This window comes from Lithobates pipiens, unplaced genomic scaffold (assembly GCF_037356315.1).
Source record: "Lithobates pipiens isolate NorthernLeopardFrog02 unplaced genomic scaffold, aLitPip1_a1.2 Scaffold_13, whole genome shotgun sequence".
NCBI lineage: Eukaryota > Metazoa > Chordata > Amphibia > Anura > Ranidae > Lithobates > Lithobates pipiens.
In genome coordinates this window covers 260,093,286-260,117,028 of record NW_027507718.1, presented here as the reverse complement: position 1 = coordinate 260,117,028, position 23,743 = coordinate 260,093,286, and the positions used below count along the sequence as shown (strand labels likewise).

Genomic DNA, 23,743 nt, shown 5'->3' with positions numbered 1-23,743 from the left:
AATAGCTCAGAGGCATGGCGAGTATTTTGCAGCTATCATTTGTTTTCGAAAATGAAGAAAGAAAAATAATTTATTTTTTTTTTTTTAAACTGCCAAAAAGCGAGATTTGCAAAAAAAAAAAAAAAAACCTCAACATGCCTCTCAGCAAATAGCTTGGGGTGTCTACTTTCCAAAATAGGGTCATTTGGGGGAGTTTTGTGCTATCTTGGCATTTCATAGCCTCCAAAACTGTGATAGGTGGTGAACAGCGAAATAAAAAATGTACGCCTAAGAAAGCCTGAAGGCGATGATTGGTTTTTGGGGTCCTGTACGCAGCTAGGCTCTCAAAAAGTATCCCTGTACTCAGGAGAAGCAGCAAAATGTATTTTGGGGTGTATCTCTATGTGTGAGCAATTTATCATTTCACTGCCAACATATATTATATTTTTTTGTCAATTTTTGAGAAGAAAAGAACAGAAGACCGGGCCACCACCGCCTGTAAAAGAGCTAGAAGGCGTGGTGGCCCGGCAAGAAGAACTGAAGAGGGGGACAAGATCCCCGAAGTCGGAAGAAGAGGGCGGCAGCGGCGAAGAAGAAAGCCGGGCTCCTCCGCTAGTAAAAGAGCTAGCAGAAGATAGCGGAGGAGTCCAGCGAGAAGACCCCCGGAGCTTTGCAATAAACTATTTTAACCCTTGTGTGCTGCGTTTTTTTTTTTACTTTTTTCCCATAGGTGAATGGGTAGGTGTGCATTGTACCCCATATTCATTCACATAGGGTGGAGGGCCGGTATCCGGGGGCCCCCTTATTAGAGGGGGCTCCCGGATTCCGATAAGCCCCCCGCCCGCAGATCCAGACAACTAACGGCCAGGGTTGTCGGGAAGAGGCCCTTGTCCTCATCAAACATGGGGACAAGGTGCTTTGGGGGGGCCGCGCGCCGCCCCCCCTTCCCCAAGGCACCCCCCACGTTGAGGGCACGTGGCCTGGTATGGCTCAGGAGGGGGGGGGGCGCTCTCTCGTCCCCAACCCCTTTCCTGGCCGGCCGGGTAGCGTGCTCGGACAAGGGTCTGATGTGGACCTAGGGGGGGACCCCCACGCCGATATTTTCGGCATACGGATTCCCCTTTAAGTTCATTCCAGGTGACGGGGCCAGCGACGCCTCCTTCTCTGGCCCTGGATACGTGCTCAAAATGAGCTGACTTTTCTCCAGGCGGGAAAAGCCTGTTCATTTCAAAAGTACGGCGGACTGGCAAACACACGGCCGGATTGTCTGCCGAAATGCGAGTCCGGCGGAAAGATTGGAGTGCAAAACTACTTTCAAAGTCCGCCGGACTTTTGGGTAAAAAAAGTCCGCAGGAGCCTACACACGGGGGGATTGAGTCCGCCAGACTTTTACACCGGATTGTTTGATCGTGTGTATGCAGCATTAGATGACTGAGCAGTTTGTCTGCCCAGGATATAACTGGAAAATTGAAGTCCTCCAAGAAAAAAATAAAATAAAAGCCCTGCCTCGCCGACATTTCTAAAGCCCCATACACACTATCAGTGTTTCTGCTGAGTTTTTCCTTCCGGTTTACCAAAACCATGTAGTGCAAGGGCCTGCCTGATTACATACAAATTGAAACTCCTAAGGTTTGACCTCCTATTATATGGTTTTGGTAAATATGAAGGAAAAACGCAGCAGAAAAACTGATAGTGCTTCACTGTGAAAAGAGAACGAAGAATCTCTTCATCCTTCGGGTAAGGGTCCCTGAAGCATATGCCCACTATTAATTTTCCAGCTTGTTTATTCCCTTTGAAACTCCATGCACAAGTATTCCACCTCCTGCCTTGCCTGTTAGCAACGTTATCCCATGTATTCACTAGAAAATCACTCAACATACAGACACACTCCCCCTCTCCTACCTAGCCTGTCCCAATACAGGGCGTCCCTCTGGACAGTGGAAAACAAGACATGTGAGCTGTCAAACCAGGTTTCAGATATTGCCACAAATTTGAAATCTTCAGGTATCAGCAGTTCCAGTTCTTCAATTTTAAATAGCCAAAAACTTTTAGCCTTCCAACATTTATTTGTACGAGTACATATTTTCACTATGCTTGTTCTGAGGCCCAACTCTGCTAGCCTACACTCATTGGTCTTAGGTCCTCTAGTTATACGTCAAACATTGGCAATAGTAGGACCCCCTGACCCTCACTCACTGCATGGTACAGCTTCTTCATATCCCTTCACCACACCACCTAGTTTAAAAGTTCCTCCAACCTTTGGGCCATCTTCTCCCCATCAGAGCTGCACCCTCCCCATTTAGGTGCAGTTTATAACTGCTATACATCCAGTAATTGACTGACAGGTCAGCCCAGCTCACCATGAACTCAAAACCCTCCTTCCTGTACCAGTTCCTCTGGTACTTGCTAACCACTTAAAAAGGAAGTAAACCCTGATGAGTTTATTTCCTCTTTCATTCCCTGCAAATGTAAAGCATAATGGACTACCTATGCATCGCATAGTAGTCCATTATGTGTCACTTACCTGACACAGGAGCCAGCGAAGTCACCGCTGTCCCCTGTAGTCCGGCGCATCCATCTTCTCGGTGGGTCTCACTGCTCTGCCGCTGTCATTTGGCGAAGCCGCGATGACGTCACTCCCGCGCATAGGAGCCGCCACGCGCGGCATATCGCCGTAGACAGCAGTGCCTGTCTTTCGGCAAATATCTCCTAAACCGTTTAGGAGATATTTCTTGGACCTAGAGGTCAGCCTTAATCTAGGCTTACCTGTAGGTCAAAGTGTGTTGTAAGGGTTTACAACCACTTTAAGACCCAGAAGGATTTGCCCCCTTAACCACTTCCTGCCCGGCCTATAGCAAAATGACAGCTGGGTGGTGCTTCAGTTATCCTGACTGGGTGTCATATGACGTCCATCAGGATGGGGCGTGCAGCGCGGTGTTTCACTCTGACACACCACTACACCAATCTTGGTAAAAAGTCTATAACCAGGGCTCTTTACCACATGATCAGCTGTGTCCAATCACATAAACAGGAAGAGACACTTATCAGCTTTTCCTCACTCCTGTCTAACAGACGCTAGTAGTGGAGAGCCAAGCGGTGGCTCTCCCAATGGGGGGGGTCTGCGCTGTTTATGAGCAACCCCCCCCCCCCGGATGCCCACACTGGGCCACCAGGGATGCCAGTAAGTGCCCACACATCTTGTCAGTCAGTGCCAACTATTATTGCCTACCAGATGTCTCCTCATCAGTGATGCCCATCAGTGCCACCCATTAGTACCCATCAATGCAGCCTATCAGTGCTGCATATGAGGGAGAAAACTTATTTACAAAAATTTAGAACAGAAACAAATAAACTTTTTTTTTTTTTTCAAAAACGTTCGGTCTTTATTTGTTGCACAAAAAAATAAAAAACTCCAGCAGTGATCAAATACCACAAAAAGAAAGCTCTAGTTTTGGGAACAAAATGCTAAAAAAAATGTGTTTGGGTACAGTGTAGCATGTCTACACAATTATCATTCAAAGTGCAACAGTGTTGAAAGCTAAAAATTGGCTAGGGCACGAAGGGGGTGTAAGTATCTGGTATTGAAGTGGTTAATGACCAGGACATTTTTTGAGATACGGTACTGTGTTGCATTAACTGACAATTCCATGGCGGTGCGATGTTGTACCCAAACAAAATTTATGTCCCAATTTTTCCCCAGAAATAGAGCTTTCTTTTGGTGGTATTTGCAGTTTTTATTTTTTGCACTATAAACACACAAAAAATAAAAATAAAAAAAAGTGTGACAATTTTGAAAAAAAGACAATATTTTATACTTTTTGCTATAATAAATATCCAAAAAAATAAATAAAAATGTCTTCAACAGTTTAGGCTATGTATTCTTCCACACATTTTTGGGAAAAAAATCGCAATAAGCGTATATTGATTTGTAGACGCTATAACCAAATAGGGGATAAATTTATGGCATTTTTTTTTTTTGCTAGTATTCGCGGCGATCTTAGATTTTTGTCGGGACTGAGACAGACAGATAGGACACTTGACACATTTTTGGGACCAGTGATATTTATACAGCGATCAGAGCTAAAAATAGCCACTGATTACTGTATAAATGTCACTGGAGAAGGGAAGGGGTTAACACTAGAGGGAGATCAAGGGGTTAAATGTGTTCCTTTACTGTGTGTTCTGGGGGGGGAATAGGCCTGGGGGAGACATATCGCTGTTCCTAGATCACATGATCTGTCTCTACTACCCTGACAGAACCGGGATTTGTGTGTTTACACACACACAGATCCCCGTTCTGGCTCTGTCAGGAGTGATCGCGGGTGCCTGGCAGACATCACGCGTGGCGGCCACGTGCATCGGCTCTGGACACACACCTGCCATATCAATTTAAAGAGCCGACTTACAATGATGGTGATTCCCGCAGCCATACCAACCTGCCGCAGTACAACTGTTCCCTAAACCCCTGATGGTGTTGCTTAAGGTACAGGCAGTATGTTCTGTCCTCGGTTGACAATGCTCCAAACCCTAAATACAGGAGTAAGTGTTATCACCCTAGGACAGGAAGTGTTAGGACATGTTCACATGATGTCTGTTGAGTTGGGTTACTCTGCATAGACCAATGCAGGCTCAAACCAGAATGCTGTATTGAGACGGGTAGTGATACATAAAAATGCAGGCATTTTGCATTATTATGCATTGCAACTCACAGCTTGTCCCTGCAACATGCTACGATGCATAGAGTTGAAGTGTTAACCATTTTTTTTTTTTCTTTAAAAAAAAGGTACACAGTGCGATGTGTAGTAATAACACAAAGCACTGCCCCCACATGATGCATGCAGTTTTAGAATGCAAGCTGGTATGGAAGAGCCCTAACTGGCAGGATCACCAGGTGAAAAAAGTAAAAAAATGTAGCCACCACATCTAAGAACTGGTAAGGTCCAATATATTACACTTCATGTTTTACAGTTTATTGATCTCCCTTGTTTGTATCTAAAGTACTTGCAACACTTTTCGATTGTCTTTTAAATGACCTGTGCCAGATTCAGGTAGTTCTGAAAAGTACTATTTTTACAAAGCAGAGCTATGGCTGCACCAAATTTAAGAATTATCTTCTTTTCCTAGATACCAAAACTGGAGGTAATTAAGACTAACTAAGCTGGCAAACAGACTTGTCTCTGTTCACTGCTATGTAGCACCGCTAGCCCTTAATCTGTCACTGGTTGTCAAGGATGCTGTCAGCTTCACAGCCAATAGTCTTCTAGCAAACAAAGACACTGAGACACTGACAGTAGGCCTGATTGAAGAAGCTGAGGGACTGGTCCCACATCAGGTCTACTCTTTCCTTATGGATTGACAGCAGGAAGTAGGTGAATTATATAGCCATTAGCAGGCTGTCTATTGTCTGTGGACCTGCGGGGGGGGGGGGGTGATCTTAGGGGTAAAAGGCCGAACAATCACCACTGACATCAATGATGGACGTCACTATGGTGTCCACTGGCGGCAATGCTGGTGGTTATTACCGCATTCACTGGCATCAATGTTGGGGGGGCCACTGTTGCTCCCACTGGCGGCAATGCTGGGGGGCCACTGTCGTGTCCAGTGAGACAAATGCTGGAGGTTAAACGTGCATCCACTGCCACAAATGCCGGGCACGATTATCATGTCCATTGACACCATTGCTGGGAGTTCTTGTTGCCTCCACTGACCCCAATGCTAGGGGGTCAATTTTGCCTCCACTGACCCCAATGCTAGGGGGTCAATTTTGCATCCACTGGCACAAAGGGGGGGGGGGGTTGATTCCAACTACTAACACCAATGAAGGGGCTTATTTTACTTACTCTTCTTTCTGCATGCAGATATGCAGCAGAACCAAAATTTTGGGGTGCTGAGGTGTCACTGCTTATTAATGTTGAATGCACTAGCTAACTTGACATAATACATGAGCAGCACCGCATAACCATGAATTTCAAAGTGCGGGGGGGGGGGTGGTTTTGGTGGTGGTGGTGGTGGTGGAGACACACTAAACAAAATCATCAGTGCCACCGCAGATCGGGAAATGTCTCACTGCCAGTGATCAGCAATGCGCAGTGTAAGCTTCCTGGCGGGCATGGGTATGTGGAGCTGCGAATGCGCCTGAGCCCAAGCTTACTGACCACCACTGATCTAGTGTAGGGATGAGCTCCAGCGTGTTCGCATACTCCATGTGCAGAGCCCGCCAGGAAGTCGGTGCAGCGCTGCGCTAATCACAGGCAGTTAGACATTGCCCGATCTCTGCAGCCGCGCATCAGGACAATGTCTCACTGCCTGTGATTAGCGCAGTGCCGACTTCCTGGCGGGCTCTGCACATGGAGTATGCGAACATGCCAGAGCTCATCCTTAATCTAGAGCAATGGTTTCTGAATCCCCATTAGGCTCCACCCACCTAGGTTCATCGCCACTTGGCCGCTTTGATATCAGTGTAGCAGTGGGGAGGAAGCTCTGTTGCAAGGAAGATGGAGTGTCTGTACGGATGCCCTAGGCTCAATGTGCCTCCACAAATTCATGAACCTGTGGCCTGCACCAACATTTGTCATGCAGAGGCAGGGTGTGAGTTGTGAAGAAGAGTCTGGACACTGTGGATGAATCTCCCTGTACTATTGGGCCTGTGAAGAATACAAGGTACTGGTTACATAACTCTCTATGACAGAGAGCTGGCTGGGCCTTGACTTCTCCATCACACACACACACTATGACGATTACATGACTCGGTCACCAGCAGAAGCTCCCATTACAAACAACCAATGAGTTTATTCCCAATTCAGAGCCCACACAAGACCTATGCTGTCCATAGAGAGCCCTCCCGGTGGTATTGCTGTGTCAGCTCTTCTCACCCACACACAAAGAGCTATCGGCTCCTTGTCACATTCATGGTCCGTGTGAGCGGCGAGACTCGGAGCACTGAGCTGCCAACAACCTGCCCTGTTCTCCGCTCACACACAGCCATCACCACACAATCCGCTCCGCTCTTCTCACCTCCTTCTACCTTCCCGCGGCTTCCAGGGTCTCCTGCAAACCTGCGCTGCCTGATGACGACACCGTCCAGGCCGGGGACTAGGACAGGCGCCTGAATGACGTCAGCACGCTGAGCTGTTCCGCTACGTTCCCATCTATTGGCGTTTTAGAGTGCGGATTGCTGTTCCTCCTAGGACCTAGGTGATAGAGGAAGAAGCAAGGGGAACGCGTGTGACGGATGGACCTCTGAGGGGAGCTAGCCTGTCATTGTGCATAGGGATGTTTATTTGCAGTAAAGTCATCTGACCATGGCTGTGAAATGAAATGCATAGCAATAAGATTAACCACTTCTTCCTCTGAAGATTTACCCCCTTCATGACCAAATAAAAACCGCAGAGGTGATCGAATACCACCAAAAGAAAGCAATATTTGTGGGGAAAAAAAACATCAATTTTATTTGGGTACAGTGTCGACTTACATGACCGTGCACTTGTCAGTTAAAATAGTTCAGTGCCGTATCGCAAAAAATGGCCTGGTCAGATTAACCACTTCAATTCAGGGCATTTGGACACTTTTCCGCCCAGGCCAATTTTCAGCGTTGTCGCAAATTGAATGACAATTGCAAGGTCATACAACACTGTACCCAAACAACATTTTTATCATTTTGTTCCCATAAATAGAGCTTTCTTTTGGTGGTATTTGATCATGTCTGCGGTTTTTATTTTTTGTGCAACAAATAAAAAAAGACCAAACATTTTGAAAAAAAAGTTTTTCTTTGTTTCTGTTAATTTTTTTTGTAAATAAGTACGTTTTCTTCTTCAATGACGGGCACTAATATGGCTGCGCTGACAGGTACTGATAAGGCAGCACTGATGGGTACCAATGAGATGGCACTGATGGGCACTTGTAGGCAGCACCAGGGTCGTCTTTAATATTGATTGGACCCTGGGCAAAAATGTTCTCCCCCATGCAATTTCGCCCTCCACCTTCTCTGAGACATACAATAAATAGCAGCTAGACTTAAAATCAGTTTACTGTACCAGATCAGGCAGCGATTGCGATTGGTTGCCAGAGGTTACAGCATATCATTACTGCTTACTGACTGGTTGCTAGAGGTTACAGCACTCCTTAAGGCTCAGTGATTAGTTGCTAGAGGTTACAGCACATTTCTGCTTGTTGATTGGCTGCTAGAGATTGCTGTACAGTAATACTGCTCACTGGTTGCTATAGATTACAGCACATCTTCTCCTCACTGCAGGGGGGCATGATATACCTATGAATGCTGCCTTTATTTACATATCAATGCAGTTGGCCTCAGCTATTTACATATGCATGTCACTGCTATTTACATATGAATGCCAGTAGTTACATGTAAACATGTCTGCAGGTGAGTCATCTGTACACAACAATAGGGCAGAGCTGGGCAGCATTAGTAGCAGCACAGGACTAAAACTTCAAGGGACAAGGGAATGTAAACTGGGATAGTTGGCAAGTATGAGGCAGCTGCTTTGGGCCCCACAACAATGACAGGGCCCAGGGCAGCTGCCCCTTTTGCACTGCCTCAAAGACGGCCCTGGGCAGCACTGATGGGTACTTATAGGTGGCACGTATGGGCACTGATGGGTGGCATTGCTGGGCATCACTGTTTTTATTGTGCCAGAGAGGTACCAGTCAGTGCCCATTTGTAGGCACTGATTAGCATATAAATACAGGGAAAATTATTGCGCTAACCTAAAACAGTGAATCGAGCAGCTACACACGAATGTGACAAAATTCATATACAAACATAAAAGAAAAATACGAAAAAGAAAATATTAAAGTGACTAATACCAAAAAAGGACACTATAAAGTCCAAATAATTAAAAGTGAATAAATAAGTCCTTGAAAACCACATGGGATTCGGATGTGATATTTCACATAGCATAGAGGCCAATGGTAATCTCAAAGACATTCACAACAATGGCATCCAGTTGAATCGAAAGAAGCAAAAGGGTGGGTACTCTTACCAGAGCCACAGGACCTGTGTAAATACACTAGGTCATACGAGCAAATACAGATGGATCGTCCACTTTACATGAGCTGTATATCCAATCCCAACCGGTCCATCAGCCAATGGGGGTGCTGTGGGTCTTCAAATCAATGGAGCGGTGGTCAGCACCATCTAGGAGGTTCAAATCTTCTTCATCACAAGTTCCAACAGATGGAAAGAAAGGAAACTCCAGCAAAAAATATTTCTCCAATGGGGAGAGCCAGACTCGTGAGGAAAATCATATGCAAAACAAAAAAGAATAACGGCTTCCCATAGTGTAGATTAAAAAATTAGATTGCTGTTTATTGGCATAAAACAGGCATCTACAATGAAGCAAGTATTAAAAAGTGATCACGTAATAAGAAAAACCAATACAGGGAATAGCATAACCTCGCCCTACGCGTTTCGTCCCAAAGGAAATTCAGGGCTCAGGTAAGTAAAATGGGGGGGCCGGGCACTGCAAGTTGTTTTTTCACCTTAATGCATAGGATGCATTAAGGTGAAAAAACACAAACCTTTACAACCTCTTTAGCTAACTGACAATTGCACAGTCGTGTAACGTTGTAGACCAGGCTATTTTTTGCGATACGGCACTGCACTACTTTAACTGCCAATTGCGCAGTCGCGCAACACCGTAGACAGATTGGACACTTTTGACACTATTTTGGAACCATTGACATTTATACAGCGATTAAAGCTTAAAATAGCCACTGATTATTGTTTAAATGTCACTGGCAGGGAAGTGGCTTAACAAGGGGTTAAGTGTGTGTCCAAGGGAGTGTTTCTAACTTGGCGGATGGAACTGCCTGGAGGAGGGAGCGACATATTGCTGTTTATAACCAGTATGAACAGCAGATCTGTCTCCAATCCCCTGACAGAAGGTTGATCTGTCTGTTTACATTGACAGATCTCCGTTCTGTCTCTCTCAGGAGCAATCATGGGTGCCCGGCAGGCATCAGCTCTGTCGTTGCGCACCCCCTGGTGGTCATAAAGTGGCTGATGTACAGCTACGGCAATTTGCTGAGGAGAGCCAACTTGCCGTAGTATAACAGATGGCGGCTGGTCAGCTAATTGTTAACATGATGATAAACAATGTGATCACAGTTATTTTGAATCTGTTTTCCAATCATGGTAAAATGAATGTATTTCTACGGGCGACTTTCTTAGTGCTTTTCTATAAGGATATACATGCCTCCTGCATGTATCCTTACCTGTCAATACTCCAGATTCTGTGGGTGGGTCTGTTTGGTGCCTGGTGGGCAGAGTCGTGATGTCAGTAGACTCCCCACCCACCTCTACACTCCCCTTGGTCAGGCATCAATATTTCTTACACTGAACGTCTGCTGGTCTCGTGGATTATGCCCCATGATCACTAACAACCAGTCAAAACCCAGGAAAGGCACCATATGACTTCAGCTTGCCCAATCATGCTGAGGTGTGGAGAAGCCAATCCTGGGAGAGCTGGAGAAGAAAGGAGGGGGGATGTGAAGTACACAGATTACCTCTCTCACACTGGTGCATGAGATAAGAAAATAGCCTGTCAATCACAGCAAGGGAGAAGAAAATGACACCTATTTCTCTGTGTCAGTTTTTATCTTACTGAAGAAAGATAAGAGTATTGCTCAGAGCTGGATTAATTTTTCTTAATCTTTGTGGCAAGACTGGGCACAGATGAAATTACATCCTATACTCTACAAGGTACAAGCCTTAATTAAATATTTTTTTGGGGGTTTATATCCACTTTAATATTAATACCATTTTAAATTCAAGTGAAGAGGTCACGGGGCACTAAATCTGATCACTCAGTTCTCTCCTCTGCTCTGAGCAGAGAGCAATGACTGTCAGTCATTGGTACTCTGGTCTGCCCCTCCAGCCATAGCTGAAGTGCTAGGCTGTTTAGGGGACAGGAGTGGCTGGCTCAGCCTCACAGTGCAACACTGAGAGGCTGAGCCAGGTGCCGATCCAGGCTTCTGGTGGATCTTGATCATATGGTTGGGATCTTTTCAGAGCCTGGACAGATTTTGGACCCCTGTTGGTTAAAAACGGGTCAGAGGAGTGCAGAACCAACTGCACTTCAGTGATCCATAGGAGAAGTATAGCCAAAAAAGCTTTGTTTATACTTCTCTTTTAAAGAGATGGTACCTGTGTATTTGAAATTTGAGCATGCCATAGAAACTGTCGCTTAAGTTTTAGTTTCTGTGTCCATCTGTGATCCTGTGTGGAGTTCCTGCTTCTCACTGGAGGTTTTATCGGTTCCCCATAGTGGTGGTGTGTCTCTCCCCTGCATAGCAACTGTGCCAGTCCTGCCGAACCACCCATGGCTTAACTTTCTTCCCACAGTTACATGCCCCAAATTCTCCTGTGCTTTTGAGTGCGGAAATTTTTGTTTTAATATGTTTATTTAATAAAATGGACTTACTACACTATACGGCAACATAGAATAGCGCCCGTGGGACTTTAAATGAGGTGAGCACAAAAAGGTCACTGGCAACACCAGACCATTTTCTCTTTGTAGACTACACTATATGACTGCTTGGCACCCCTCTCCTTTTCTTGTGTTTTTTGCAGATAGTGGTTCCCCAGCCTGATGTGAGGAGGCAGCCTAGATTCAGCCCTCATTAGTGTCTTATGTCTGGTTATGGACACCTCTAGGATTTGATCTATTTTGTTTTAATTTACTATGATACATTTTTACTCTTTATCTTATATGTAGAGTGTTTGTGGTACTTTTATTCTAACCTGCAACATATAATTATCTACAATAATTGACACACTCAGCGTATTTCACCGATCCCAATAATTTATTTTGGGTTACAGTCCCTTGGGATTTGTGATCCCTTGGTTGTGGATGTGCGCCAAAGGCAAATTTCCTTTGTCTTTTTTTTTTTTGTATAGAACAATAATATTGTGAAACCGTGAAAACATTCTAGTGTGCTTTCATTCACAGAACAATCTTCTGGTAAAATGTTACAATCTGTTTTCATTCCTGAGCTCAGAGTAATACATTTTCACTCTGATACATTGTGTCCTTTTAGTTTACTGGCCAGTGCATATTTCTCTGCATCATTATTTTGTTCATTATTAAAATACCAGCTGCCCACACCAGGGGATAAATAACAAATGTATGCGTTTTTCAGTGAATTGATGTGACTATAGCCTGGAGTTTTCCTGCTTGTCTTACTTCCTTGCTGCAGTGGTTCCCATAGACCTGTGATTCCTTTTGCATGTGGTGTTTGGCTTTTGTTCTCAGTTATGGCCATGATCTGCTAATCTGTGGGTTTATATTTCCTTTCCCTTCTATCACTTCCTAGCCCACCACCCAGTTTGCTTCCCTATATAAGACATACTCAGTGCAGCCCGTGATGCCTGAGCAACTTCCCAGTTCTCAGAGCTCCTGTATGCCCACTGTTATGTGTATTCAGTGTCTGACTTCCCGTGTACCGACCCCAGTTCATTTGTGCCTGCCTGCTGCCTGTCCTGATCTCTTGTTTCCTGGATTTCCTTCGGTCTCCTTCCATTTGTATTCTTCACAAACAAGTGATCTCTGCATTTTCAGTTGGCATAGGACTGTGCAGGGGGTGTGCCAGGTGTGTCTGAGTACACCCTAATCACTATGTGTAGTTCCGATTCCCCCTACTGCCCGTGCTTGCCACATGTTGGCCCCCGCCCCGCAGTTCTACTGGCTTCCCTCTCCCCCAGCTGCTGCGGGGGATGTTTAAGCATGGAGAGTGGGGGAAAGGGATAATAAATATGTCCAGTGCCTTCATTTTCTAAATGAACACAGTGCTTAACTGAAGCACAGTAAACTGTGTTTACGATGCTTCAATTTGTGAATGAACAGGAAGCTGCTCAGCACAGAGCACTTTCCTTTTATTCACTGTCCAGTGCAGCCAGCTGAGGCTGCAAAGAAAGGCATGTGTGTTTGAGTTTTGGGGTACACACCCTAATGCAACATGTCAGCTGGGCATACCTGGGGCTGCAACCTGGTTCCAGCTTGCTGCAAATCCATCCCCATTAGGGATGAGCTCGGTGTTTGTCTCGAACACCGGCTGTTCACCCTTTTCGGCGAAGCCAGAACTCTGTGGGCTGTTTGTGCCATATTCGTGTGGCGCTCATGGCCCACAGTGCACTGCACCATCACAGTGCATTGCTGGCTCATGATTGGCCAAGCATGCACTGTGACCCTGCATACTTGGCCAATCACAGCGCTGGCAGCAAAGAGAGCCATAAGTGGCCACAGGCAGGATGCCTATGGCCAATTATAGCTCAGGGGGGTTAAGTACACGCCCCACACTATATAAGGCAGACAGCGTGGCAACCTTGTGTAGTGTGTTGTGGCGGTCAGGGAAAGAGCAGGATAGGCAGGGACAGTGTCTTTGTGGCTTGAAAACCTAGCGCTGTTAAAGTGGGTGTTGTGTGCCTCCAGCACAGTATACACCTGAAGCTACCCTTTATTACTGGTGTTCTGTAATACAGGCATCTGCAGCAGTTAAAGTGGGTGTTGTGTGCCTCCAGCACACTATACACCTGAAGCTACCCTTTATTACTGGTGTTCTGTAATACAGGCATCTGCAACAGTTAAAGTGGGTGTTGTGTGCCTCCAGCACAGTGTACACCTGAAGATACCCCTTATTGCTGGTGTTCTGTAATACAGGCATCTGCAGCAGTTAAAGTGGGTGTTGTGTGTCTCCAGCACAATATACACCTGAAGCCACCCTTTATTGCTGGTGTTCTGTAATACAGGCATCTGCAGCAGTTAAAGTGGGTGTTGTGTGCCTCTAGCACAGTATACACCTGAAGCTACCCTTTATTACTGGTGTTCTGTAATACAGGCATCTGCAGCAGTTAAAGTGGGTGTTGTGTGTCTCCAGCACAATATACACCTGAAACCACCCTTTTTTGCTGGTGTTCTGTAATACAGGCATCTGCAGCAGTTGAAGTGGGTGGTGTGTGCCTCTAGCACAGTATACACCTGAAGCTACCCTTTATTACTGGTGTTCTTTAATACAGGCATCTGCAGCAGTTAAAGTGGGTGTTGTGTGCCTCCAGCACAGTATACACCTGCAGATACCCCTTATTGCTAGTGTTCTGTAATACAGGCATCTGCAGCAGTTAAAGTGGGTGTTGTGTGTATCCAGCACAATATACACCTGAATCTACCCTTTATTGCTGGTGTTCTGTAATACAGGCATCTGCAGTAGTTAAAGTAAGTGTTGTGTGCCTCCAGCACAGTATACACCTGAAGCTAACAAGCCAACAAGGAGAGGCAGACAGTCACAAGCCAATAAAAGAGGGCAAGCAGGCTCTGTGTCTAAAGACAACAGTGCTGGTCATGGACGCGGTGCATCGTCATCAGCACGTGGCCATGGGACACACTTGTCCTTATTTTCGGCAGCTGGACGTGTTGAGCCACATCATGCCGAAGACTTGGTAGAGTGGATGGCCAAGCCCTCCTCATCCTCTCTCACCCAGGCTCATGGTACTAGCAAAGCAGCTGCCAACGCGTCCTCTTCCCACGTCTCAATTTCATCAGTCACTCCTTTTCTAGACCCACCATGTCCTCCTGAGGAGTCCCTGAACTGTTTGACCACAGTGTTGGGTACATGCTCCAGGAGGATGCCCAGAGTTTTGAAGGCTCTGATGATGATACTCAGCTAGAGGAAGGCAGTAGTGTGAGCGCAGAGAGAGGGGAAGCTCAAGAAGGACAGCAATCTGGCAGTCACGTTCCATCAGCTGCAGTATACTGCCAGGTTTGCTCCAGTGATGAAGAGGGAGGGGATGATGAGGTCACTGACTCCACGTGGGTGCCTGAGAGGAGGAGGAGGCACATCTCTAATGAGGCCGGATGCCCTCCGGGGCCAGCTTAGGGGCAGCACACCGAGTGAATCACACCGCAGAGCTCCGCCTGTGCAGGGTACTGCCTCTGCACGTTATTCTAAAAGTTCTTTGGTGTGGGCCTTTTTTGAGACGAGTGCATCAGATCGCACCGCTGCTGTTTGCAAACATATGTCTCAAGCATATCTCGCATGGCCAAAACATCAGCTGCTTGGGCACCACATGCTTGACCAGACATATGTTGACCTGCCATGCAGCTCGTTGGCAAGCGTACCTTAAAGACCCACACCAAAGAACAAAGCGGACCTCTCCTTGCTCCTCATCAGCTGGGATCTCCAACCCCACTAGACCTTCAGTCCTCTCTGAAACCTGCACTGAGAGGAATGAAGGTGTAGAATTAGGTTTGTCACAGCCAAGTACTTGCGGGCACTCTGCTAGCAGTACACCAAAGTCCGATTGTACCAGGCAAATTTCCCTGCCCCAGCTGCTGGACCGTCAAAAGAAGTTCACTCCCAGCCATCCACATGCCCAGCGGTTGAATGCTAGCTTGGCTAAATTGCTAGCATTTCAACTACTGCCTTTTCAGTTGGTACACTTCTCCCCCTTCCGTGAATTTGTGCAATGTGCGGTTCCTCAGTGGCAGGTCCCAAATGCCACTTTTTCACATGGAAGGCGATTCCGGCTCTTTACCGGCATGTCGAAGGCAATGTTCATGCCTCGCTGGACAGTGCGGTCAGCTTACCGGTGCATATTACCGCTGACTCATGGTCCAGCAGGCATGGACAGGGACGTTACCTGTCTTTCATGGCCCATTGGGTCACTCTTCTGGCAGCTGGGAAGGATGCAGGACAAGGTGCAGTAGTGTTGGAGGTTGTTCCACCACCACGCCTCCAAAATGCTACTACTGGTTGTGACACACCTCTCTCCTCAACCCCTTCCTCTTCTTCTTCCTCCATGGCCTCTTCCAGTGCTTTGTCCTTGGAACCAGCGGTGCTCCGTAGGCATTCAAGGGGCTAAGCAAGTATGCAGGCAAAAAGATGCCATGCCATGCTTGCGGTGGTTTGTTTGGGGGACAGAGCCACACTGGGGCAGATATTTTGTCAGCTCTGCAGGGGCAGGCCGAGAGGTGGTTGACGCCACGCAAGCTTAAGCCAGGATTGGGAGTTTGAGACAATGGCACCAACCTCCTCTCCGCCCTACAACAGGGACAACTGACCCATGTGCCCTGTGTAGCTCACGTCCTTAACCTGGTGGTGCAGCAGTTCTTGGGCAGGTAGCCGGGCTTATAGGATGTCCTGAGGCAGGCCAGGAAAGTCTATGTGCATTTCCAACAATCATTTAATGGCAGTGCTCGGCTGACTGAGCTCCAAAAGGAGTTGAAGCTGCCCAAGAACCGCCTTATACGTGACATGCCCACCAGGTGGAACTCAACGTTGGCCATGCTGCAGCGGCTGCACACACAGCAGAAGGCCATTAATGAGTACCTGTGCGACTACGGCACCAGGACAGGGTCAGGGGAGCTTGGCTTTTTTTCACCACGCCAGTGGGGCATGATCAGGGATGCATGCACTGTCCTGTCACCATTTGAGGAGGCCAAGAGGATAGTGAGCAGTGACAGTGCATGTATCAGTGACACTGTACCCCTTGTCCACCTGTTGGAGCATATGCTGCATGGAATAATGGACAGGGTACTTGAGATAGAACAGAGGCAGGAAGAGGAGGACTTCCTTGCCTCTCAAGGCCCCCTTTATCCAGACAGTGTTCCTGCTGTTCCACCCATCGCACAGGAAGAGGACGAGGAGGAGGAAGCTTGTGTCAGCATGGAGGTGGAGTCTGGCACTCAGCATCAGCAGTAGGGATGAGCCGAACACCCCCCGGTTCGGTTCACACCAGAACTTTTGAACGGACCCCAAATTCGTACGAACGTTAGAACCCCATTGAAGTCTATGGGACTCGAACATTCGAAATTAAAAGTGCTAATTTTAACGGCTAATATGCAAGATACTGTCCTAAAAAGGGTTTGGGGACCTGGCTCCTGCCCCAGGGGACATGGGTCAATGCAAAAAAAAGTTTTAAAAAGGGCTGTTTTGGCGGGAGCACTGATTTTAAAGACGATTAAAGTGAAAAAAAGTTAAATATTCCTTTAAATATCGTGCCCGGGGGGTGTCTGTAGTATGCCTGTGAAGTGCCACGTCTTTCCCGTGTTTAGAACAGTCCCTGCACAAAATGACATTTAACGGAAATAACGTCATTTAAAACTGCTTGCGGTTTTAATGTTATATCTGGTTCCTGCAATATGGTTGAAAATCATTGAGAAAAATGGCATGGGTAGCCCTCCCTGCCCATTACCAGCCCCTTTGGGTCTTGTACGGATATTAAGGGGAACCCCGTACCCATATTGAAAAAAGGAAATACGTGTGGCCCCCAGGCCCTATATACTCAGAACAGCACTATACAGGCAGTGCAAACAAGACAGGGACTGTGTAGGTTTGTTGTGTTATGTAGAATCTGTTTGTAATTCAGAGCACGCAGACAGCACGCACAATCTCCTACCGCTGACTGCAAGCTCTATTTAAAAGAGCAAGATAGTTTGCTATATAGGTGGATATAGCGGTGTATACTGCGGTCAGAGCACGCAGACAGCACACACAATCTCCTAACACTGACTGAAAGCTCTATTTAAAACGAGCAAGATAGTTAGCTATATAGGTGGATATAGCGGTGCATACTGCGTTCAGAGCACGCAGACAGCACGCACAATCTCTTAACACTGACTGAAAGCTCTATTTAAAACGAGCAAGATAGTTAGCTATATAGGTGGCTATAGCGGTGTATACTGGGTTCAGAGCACGCAGACAGCACGCACAATCTCCTAACACTGACTGAAAGCTCTATTTAAAATGAGCAAGATAGTTAGCTATATAGGTGGATATAGCGGTGCATACTGCGTTCAGAGCACGCAGACAGCACGCACAATCTCCTAACACTGACTGACAGCTCTATTTAAAACGAGCAAGATAGTTAGCTATATAGGTGGATATAGCGGTGTATACTGCGTTCAGAGCACGCAGACAGCACGCACAATCTCCTAACACTGACTGAAAGGTCTATTTAAAATGAGCAAGATAGTTAGCTATATAGGTGGATATAGCGGTGCATACTGCGTTCAGAGCACGCAGACAGCACGCACAATCTCCTAACACTGACTGACAGCTCTATTTAAAACGAGCAAGATAGTTAGCTATATAGGTGAATATAGCGGTGTATGCTGCGGTCAGGGCACGCAGACAACAACCAGTACAGAAGAGCAAGAACGAAAAATCGGCCGAAAACGATTGGTGTATACTGTGTTGAAGGTACACAGAACACCCACTAACTGCTACAGACACCAACACACTACACAAGGCCGCCGCGCTGGCGGCCTTATATAGTGTGGGGTGTGTACTACACAGCCTGAGCTATGATTGGCCACAGGCATCCTGCCTGTGGCCAATCATGGCTCTCCTCACTGCCAGCGCTGTGATTGGCCAAGCATGCGGGGTCACAGTGCATGCTTGGCCAATCATGAGCCAGCAATGCACTGCGCCATCGCAGTGCATTGTGGGCCGTGAGCGCCACACGAATTTGGCGCGAACGGCCCATAACGTTCGGAATTCGCAGAACGGGTGAACAGCCGATGTTCGAGTCGAACGTATGTTCGACTCGAACATGAAGCTCATCCCTAATCAGCAGAAGCAGTCTTTTTTGTACGTGGCTGGGAGGAGGTGGCTGCGGATCATGTTGTCCTTAATGACCCAGAGGACTCTGGACCGAATGCCTCAGCTAACCTACGCTGCATGGCCTCCCTGATCCTGCAAAGCCTGCGGAAGGATCCTCGTATTCTTCGGATAAGGGAGAGGGACCATTACTGGCTTGCCACTCTCCTTGATCCACGATACAAGGGTAAGGTTGCGGACCTTATCTTGCTTTTGCAGAGGGAGCAGAGGATGAGACATCTTCGGGAGGCCTTGCAGAAAGGTCTGTGCAACACGTTCCCAGAGACTGGGAGGTTACAAACTCCTGGTCCTGGACAACTTGTTGCTGAGGCTTCGATCAGTCACAGAAGGAGCGGTGGAGAAGGTGGCCGTCTGACCGATGCGTTCAGACAAGGTATGATCAGTTCCAGCAACTATCGCCAGCGTCTGATTTACATGGTGCAGGAATACCTAGGGGCAAGGTCAGACTTGGACACCGTTCCCACCGAAAATCATCTGGCTTACTGGGTCTTGAGGATGGATCACTGGCCAGAGCTTGCAATTGAGCTACTGGCCTGTCCTGTATCCAGCTTTCTTTCGGAATGCACCTTCAGTGCTGCTGGAGACTTTGTAACTGATCACAGGGTGTGATCGACTGACCTTCATAAAGATGAATCAGTCTTGGATCACCACCAGCTACCAAGAACCTGAAGCTGATGTAACCAAATAATGTTTTTTGAAATGTCACATCCTTTCTAGACTGCCTATGCTGATGCTGAGTGACTGTCCTGTTATGTTGACTGACTATCCTCTTCCTCCTCAAGGATCCTGCTGATAGCTTGGAAGAACATTTTTGGTTCTGGGTGACGCCACCAGTGGCTAAGGCCCAATTTTTCAGCCCCTGTTTAACAGGGGCATGTAATTACAATTTTTGATGCAATGCTTTGCAGCAGGGCTCATTCCTGCACTCCAACTAGAGTATCTGGGAGAGGTTGCAGTGTCGTGGCACCAGCACCAGTGGCTAAGGCCCAATTTTTCAGCCCCTGTTTAACAGGGGCATGTAATTACAATTCTTGATATAATATTTCACAGCAGGGCCCTTTCCTGCGCCCACCGGGAGTAACTGTGAGGACTTATAGTGTTTTGGCACCAGCACCACCACCACCACAACCACCAAAGGCCCAATTTTTCTACCACTGTTCAACAATGGCATGTAAATACAATTTTTGATATAATCGTTCACAGCAGGGCGCTCCAGCGCCCACTAAGAGTCACTTTGAGGGCTTACAGTGTTGTGGCAACACCAACACCTTAGGCCCACACTTCTGCAGAGCATATAGGGCAGGCCCCTACTTTCAAACATCCAACTTACAGACGTCTCCTACTTGCAAACGGAAGGAGGCAACACGAAGTGAGATGAAAAAAGACGGACGGCCCAAAAAATTATACAGGGGTGATAACCCTTCCCCATGTTTTGGAAAAGGAGTGTTAGGACTCCCTGGCCAATCATGTCTCAGGACACACTTCCGTCTTCCGGTTCCTGTGCGGCCGGGAGGAGAATGTCTCTCTGGGTGCTCGCCAGGAGAATCGGTCTGATTGGCCCCGGCTCTTCCTTTCACCTGCCTCCATAAGGTAAGGCATCCACTGTCTGTCTCCTGTGCAGGGGGGGTTGTGCCAAGGGTGATCTGTCTCCCGTGGGGGTGTGCCGGGTGATCTCCGCCATCCATCTTTACGGAGGGGAGAGGGGGAATGGTGGGGAGAGCGCCGCTGGCAGTCTCCCACAAGGGGTGGGGGGTTTGATGTGTGCCGCCCCCCCCCCCCCCCCCGATTTTGAGCACCAGCCACCACTGTATATAATTAAATGTTTGGAGTCACAATACAAAGCCTATTTCATGTACAACTGAAAAAAAACTTGAAGGGAAAGCCACCTGGATCTACGTCAAACTGCAAGAAGTTTCTAACTTAAAATATCTCCATGTTTGATTTGGTTTTCTCTAGGAAACAAAGCCTGCGATACTAATCAATTTATTCAAGTGTTTTAATTGTAGGGGATGAAAAAAAGTATATTTAGCATGATCTAAACAGTAGTTCAGCCATGTTAAAGTTAATTTGTCTTTTTTTGGCTTCCATTTAACGTTGTATGTAGAATTACCTGTTTCAACTATGTAAGGTAAGCTCTAGTAGGAACTTGTTATTTTTTTGTATAGCTGTGTCTCTGCTAAGTTAGTTTGCCTACAGTTAATCTACATGGCCATTCTGGCCACAGTATTTGGGTGTACAGCCAAATATTCTGTAAATATTCTTTTCTCTCTCCTTTGTTTTTATGTGTGGTGCATCCGGAAAGTATTCACAACGCTTTACTTTTTCCACATTTTATGTTACGGCCTTATTCCAAAATGGATAAAATTTATTATTTTTCTCAATATTCTACAAACATTCTGGCAATGTGAAAGAAGTTTGTATGAAATCTTTGCATATTTATTAAAAGTAAACAACAACAAAAATCACATGTACATAAGTATTCACAGCCTTTGCTTAATACTTTGTTGAAGCACCTTTTGCACCAATTACAGCCTCAAGTATTTTTGTGTATGGTGCTACAAGCTTGGCACACCTATTTTTGGGCAGTTTCTCCCATTCTTTGCAGGACCTCTCATGCTCCATTCAGTTGGAATGGGGAACGTTGGTGCAAAACCATTTTCAGATATCTCCAGAGATGTTCAATTGGGTTCAAGTTTGGCGCTGGCTGGGCCACTTAAGCACATTCACAGTGTTGTGCCGTAGACACTACTTTGTTATCTTGGCTGTGTGCTTAGTGTTGTTGTCTTGTTGGAAGAACCTTCACCCCATTCTGAGGTCCAGAGTGCTTTGGAGCAGGTTTTTATCAAGGATGTCTTTGAACATTGCTGCATTCATCTTCCCCTCAATCTTGACTATTCTCCCAGTTCCTGCTGCTGAAAAACATCCCTACAGCACGACGCTGCCACCACCATGCTTCACTGTAGGGATCATATTGGCCAGGTGATGAGCGGTGCTTGGTTTCCTCCCGACATGATGCTTGCTATTCAGACCAAAGAGTACAGTCTTTGTTTCATTAGATCAGATAATTTTATTTCTCATAGTCTGAGAGGCCTTCAGGGGCCTTTTGTCAAACTCCAGGTGGGCTGTCATGTGCCTTTTACTGAGGAGTGGCTTCCGCCTGACCACTCTACCATACAAGCCTGATTGGTGGAGTGCTGCAGAGATGGTTGTTCTTCTGGAAGGTTCTCCTCTCTCTACAGAGAAATGCTGGAGCTCTGTCAAAGTGACCATCTGGTTCTTGGTCACCTTCCTGACTAAGGCCCTTCTTCCCAGATCACTCAGTTTGGCCAGGCGGCCTGCTCTAGGAAGGGTCCTAGTGATTTCAAACTTCTTCAATTTACAGATAATGGAGGCCACTGTGCTCATTGGGACCTTCAATTTTTCTGTACCCTTCCCCAGGTCTGTTCCTCGATACAATCCTGCCTCTGAAATCTAAAGACAATTCCTTGGGCTTCATGGCTTGGTTTGTGCTCTGACATGCACTAACTGTGGGACCTTATATAGACAGCTCTGTGCCTTTCCGAATCATGTCCAATCAATGAATTTACCACAGATGGACTCCAATCAAGTTGTAGAAACATCTCAAGGATGATCAGTGGAAGCAGGATGCACCTGAGATCAATTTTGAGTGTCATAGCTTAGTTTTTGAATATATTTGTACATGTGATTGTTTTCTTTTTTCTTTTTTAAATAAATTCGCAACAATTTCAAACAAACTTCTTTCATGTTGTCATTATGGGGTATTGTTTGTAGAGTTTTAGGCTGTAACATAACAAAATGTGGAAAAAGTGAAGCACTGTGAATACTTTCCGGTTGCACTGTAAGTTTTAATCACAATTAAAGGTCATTTTATAGTGAAGTAGCTGCTCTCATTAATTAGCTTCTCCCCAATTGAGTCTGCCAGCATTCGGGAGAAGATGGCAGGTTAAAAGTGATAGCAGGTATTTATCAGTTATTAAAGGTAAAATATTGATAAAAAGGGGAAAAGATGTGAAATACATTTTCAACTCTTTATATACATGCATTTAATTTTGTATGGTTTGTCTACTGCAGCTAATGTCCTTGGCAGCATACTTACTATCTCTTCAGTCACATTCCTTTGCCCTTGATAAATAACTATCCTGCCTATTTACTGCTTGAAATTGTAATTATAATATGAAACTTATGTAAGCATGGTTATAAAAAAAACAAAAAAACTCAAATGCACCAAATAAGCTGGACAATGTTTTGGAAAGATGCTGGGTGTATTGTTTTTGTGTCTGTTCTGTACTGCAAAATTTATTATTAGTTTGGAACCACTGATTAATATTAGGATAGGAGTTGCCTATCTAAAAAAATTTCAAGACAGTTCTCATGATGGATGCTAGCCTGTCATGCTGGAAAGGAGTCTTTGGGATGGAAAAGGTCGAAGGGACTTGGTCATGAAGGAAGTCCAAACTACCCATCAAGGTTTTGGAACTAATGCCACGTTCACATGATTGGACTTCCCGGCAGATTTGGTCCAGCTGACAATCCCCCGGACTTTGCAGCGGAGCTCCGCCGTACTTTCTAAACGAATGAACTTGCGCACACACGACCACACATGAACAGACTTTCTGGTGGACTAGGTCTGACAGACTTCCCGCCAGACATTTGGCGGAGGTCCGACTGACTTTCCAAATGAACGGACTTGCCCACACAAGGGCTAAAGTTCATTCATTTTGAATGTGACTTCAGGTACGTCGGGACTAGAGAAGGAAGTCAATGTCGCTGCTTTCATCAGCGAGATTGACACCTTGCAAGCCCCGTCGCCTGGTATGGGTTTTAAGGGTAACCGCCATGCCGAAAAAATTATGTGAGGGTTCCCCCAAAGTCTATACCAGACCCTTATCTGAGCACGCAGCCCAGCTGGTCAGGAAAGGGGGTGGGGATGAGTGAGTGCCCCCCCCGAACCATACCAGGCTGCATGCTTTCACAAAGACCAAATAATATACACTAATGTGGGTTATTTTTACCAAAGATATGTAGCAGTATACATTTTGGCCAAAATGTATGAAGAAAAATTACTAATTAGCAAAAATGTATGACAGAAACAAAGAAAAGGGCATTCTTT

At 46.3% G+C, this 23,743-nt stretch overlaps 1 protein-coding gene across 1 annotated transcript in view; it reads right to left on the bottom strand.

Moving 5' to 3' along the window:
• Positions 1-7,112, bottom strand: part of SMARCAD1 (SNF2 related chromatin remodeling ATPase with DExD box 1) — a 199,172-nt gene extending 192,060 nt beyond the window's left edge. Inside the window, exon 1 of the mRNA XM_077476560.1 lies at positions 6,994-7,112. The gene's annotated coding sequence lies outside the window, so the exon portion shown is untranslated. The remainder of the gene's footprint in view (positions 1-6,993) is intronic.
• Between the last annotated feature and the right edge of the window lie 16,631 nt (positions 7,113-23,743).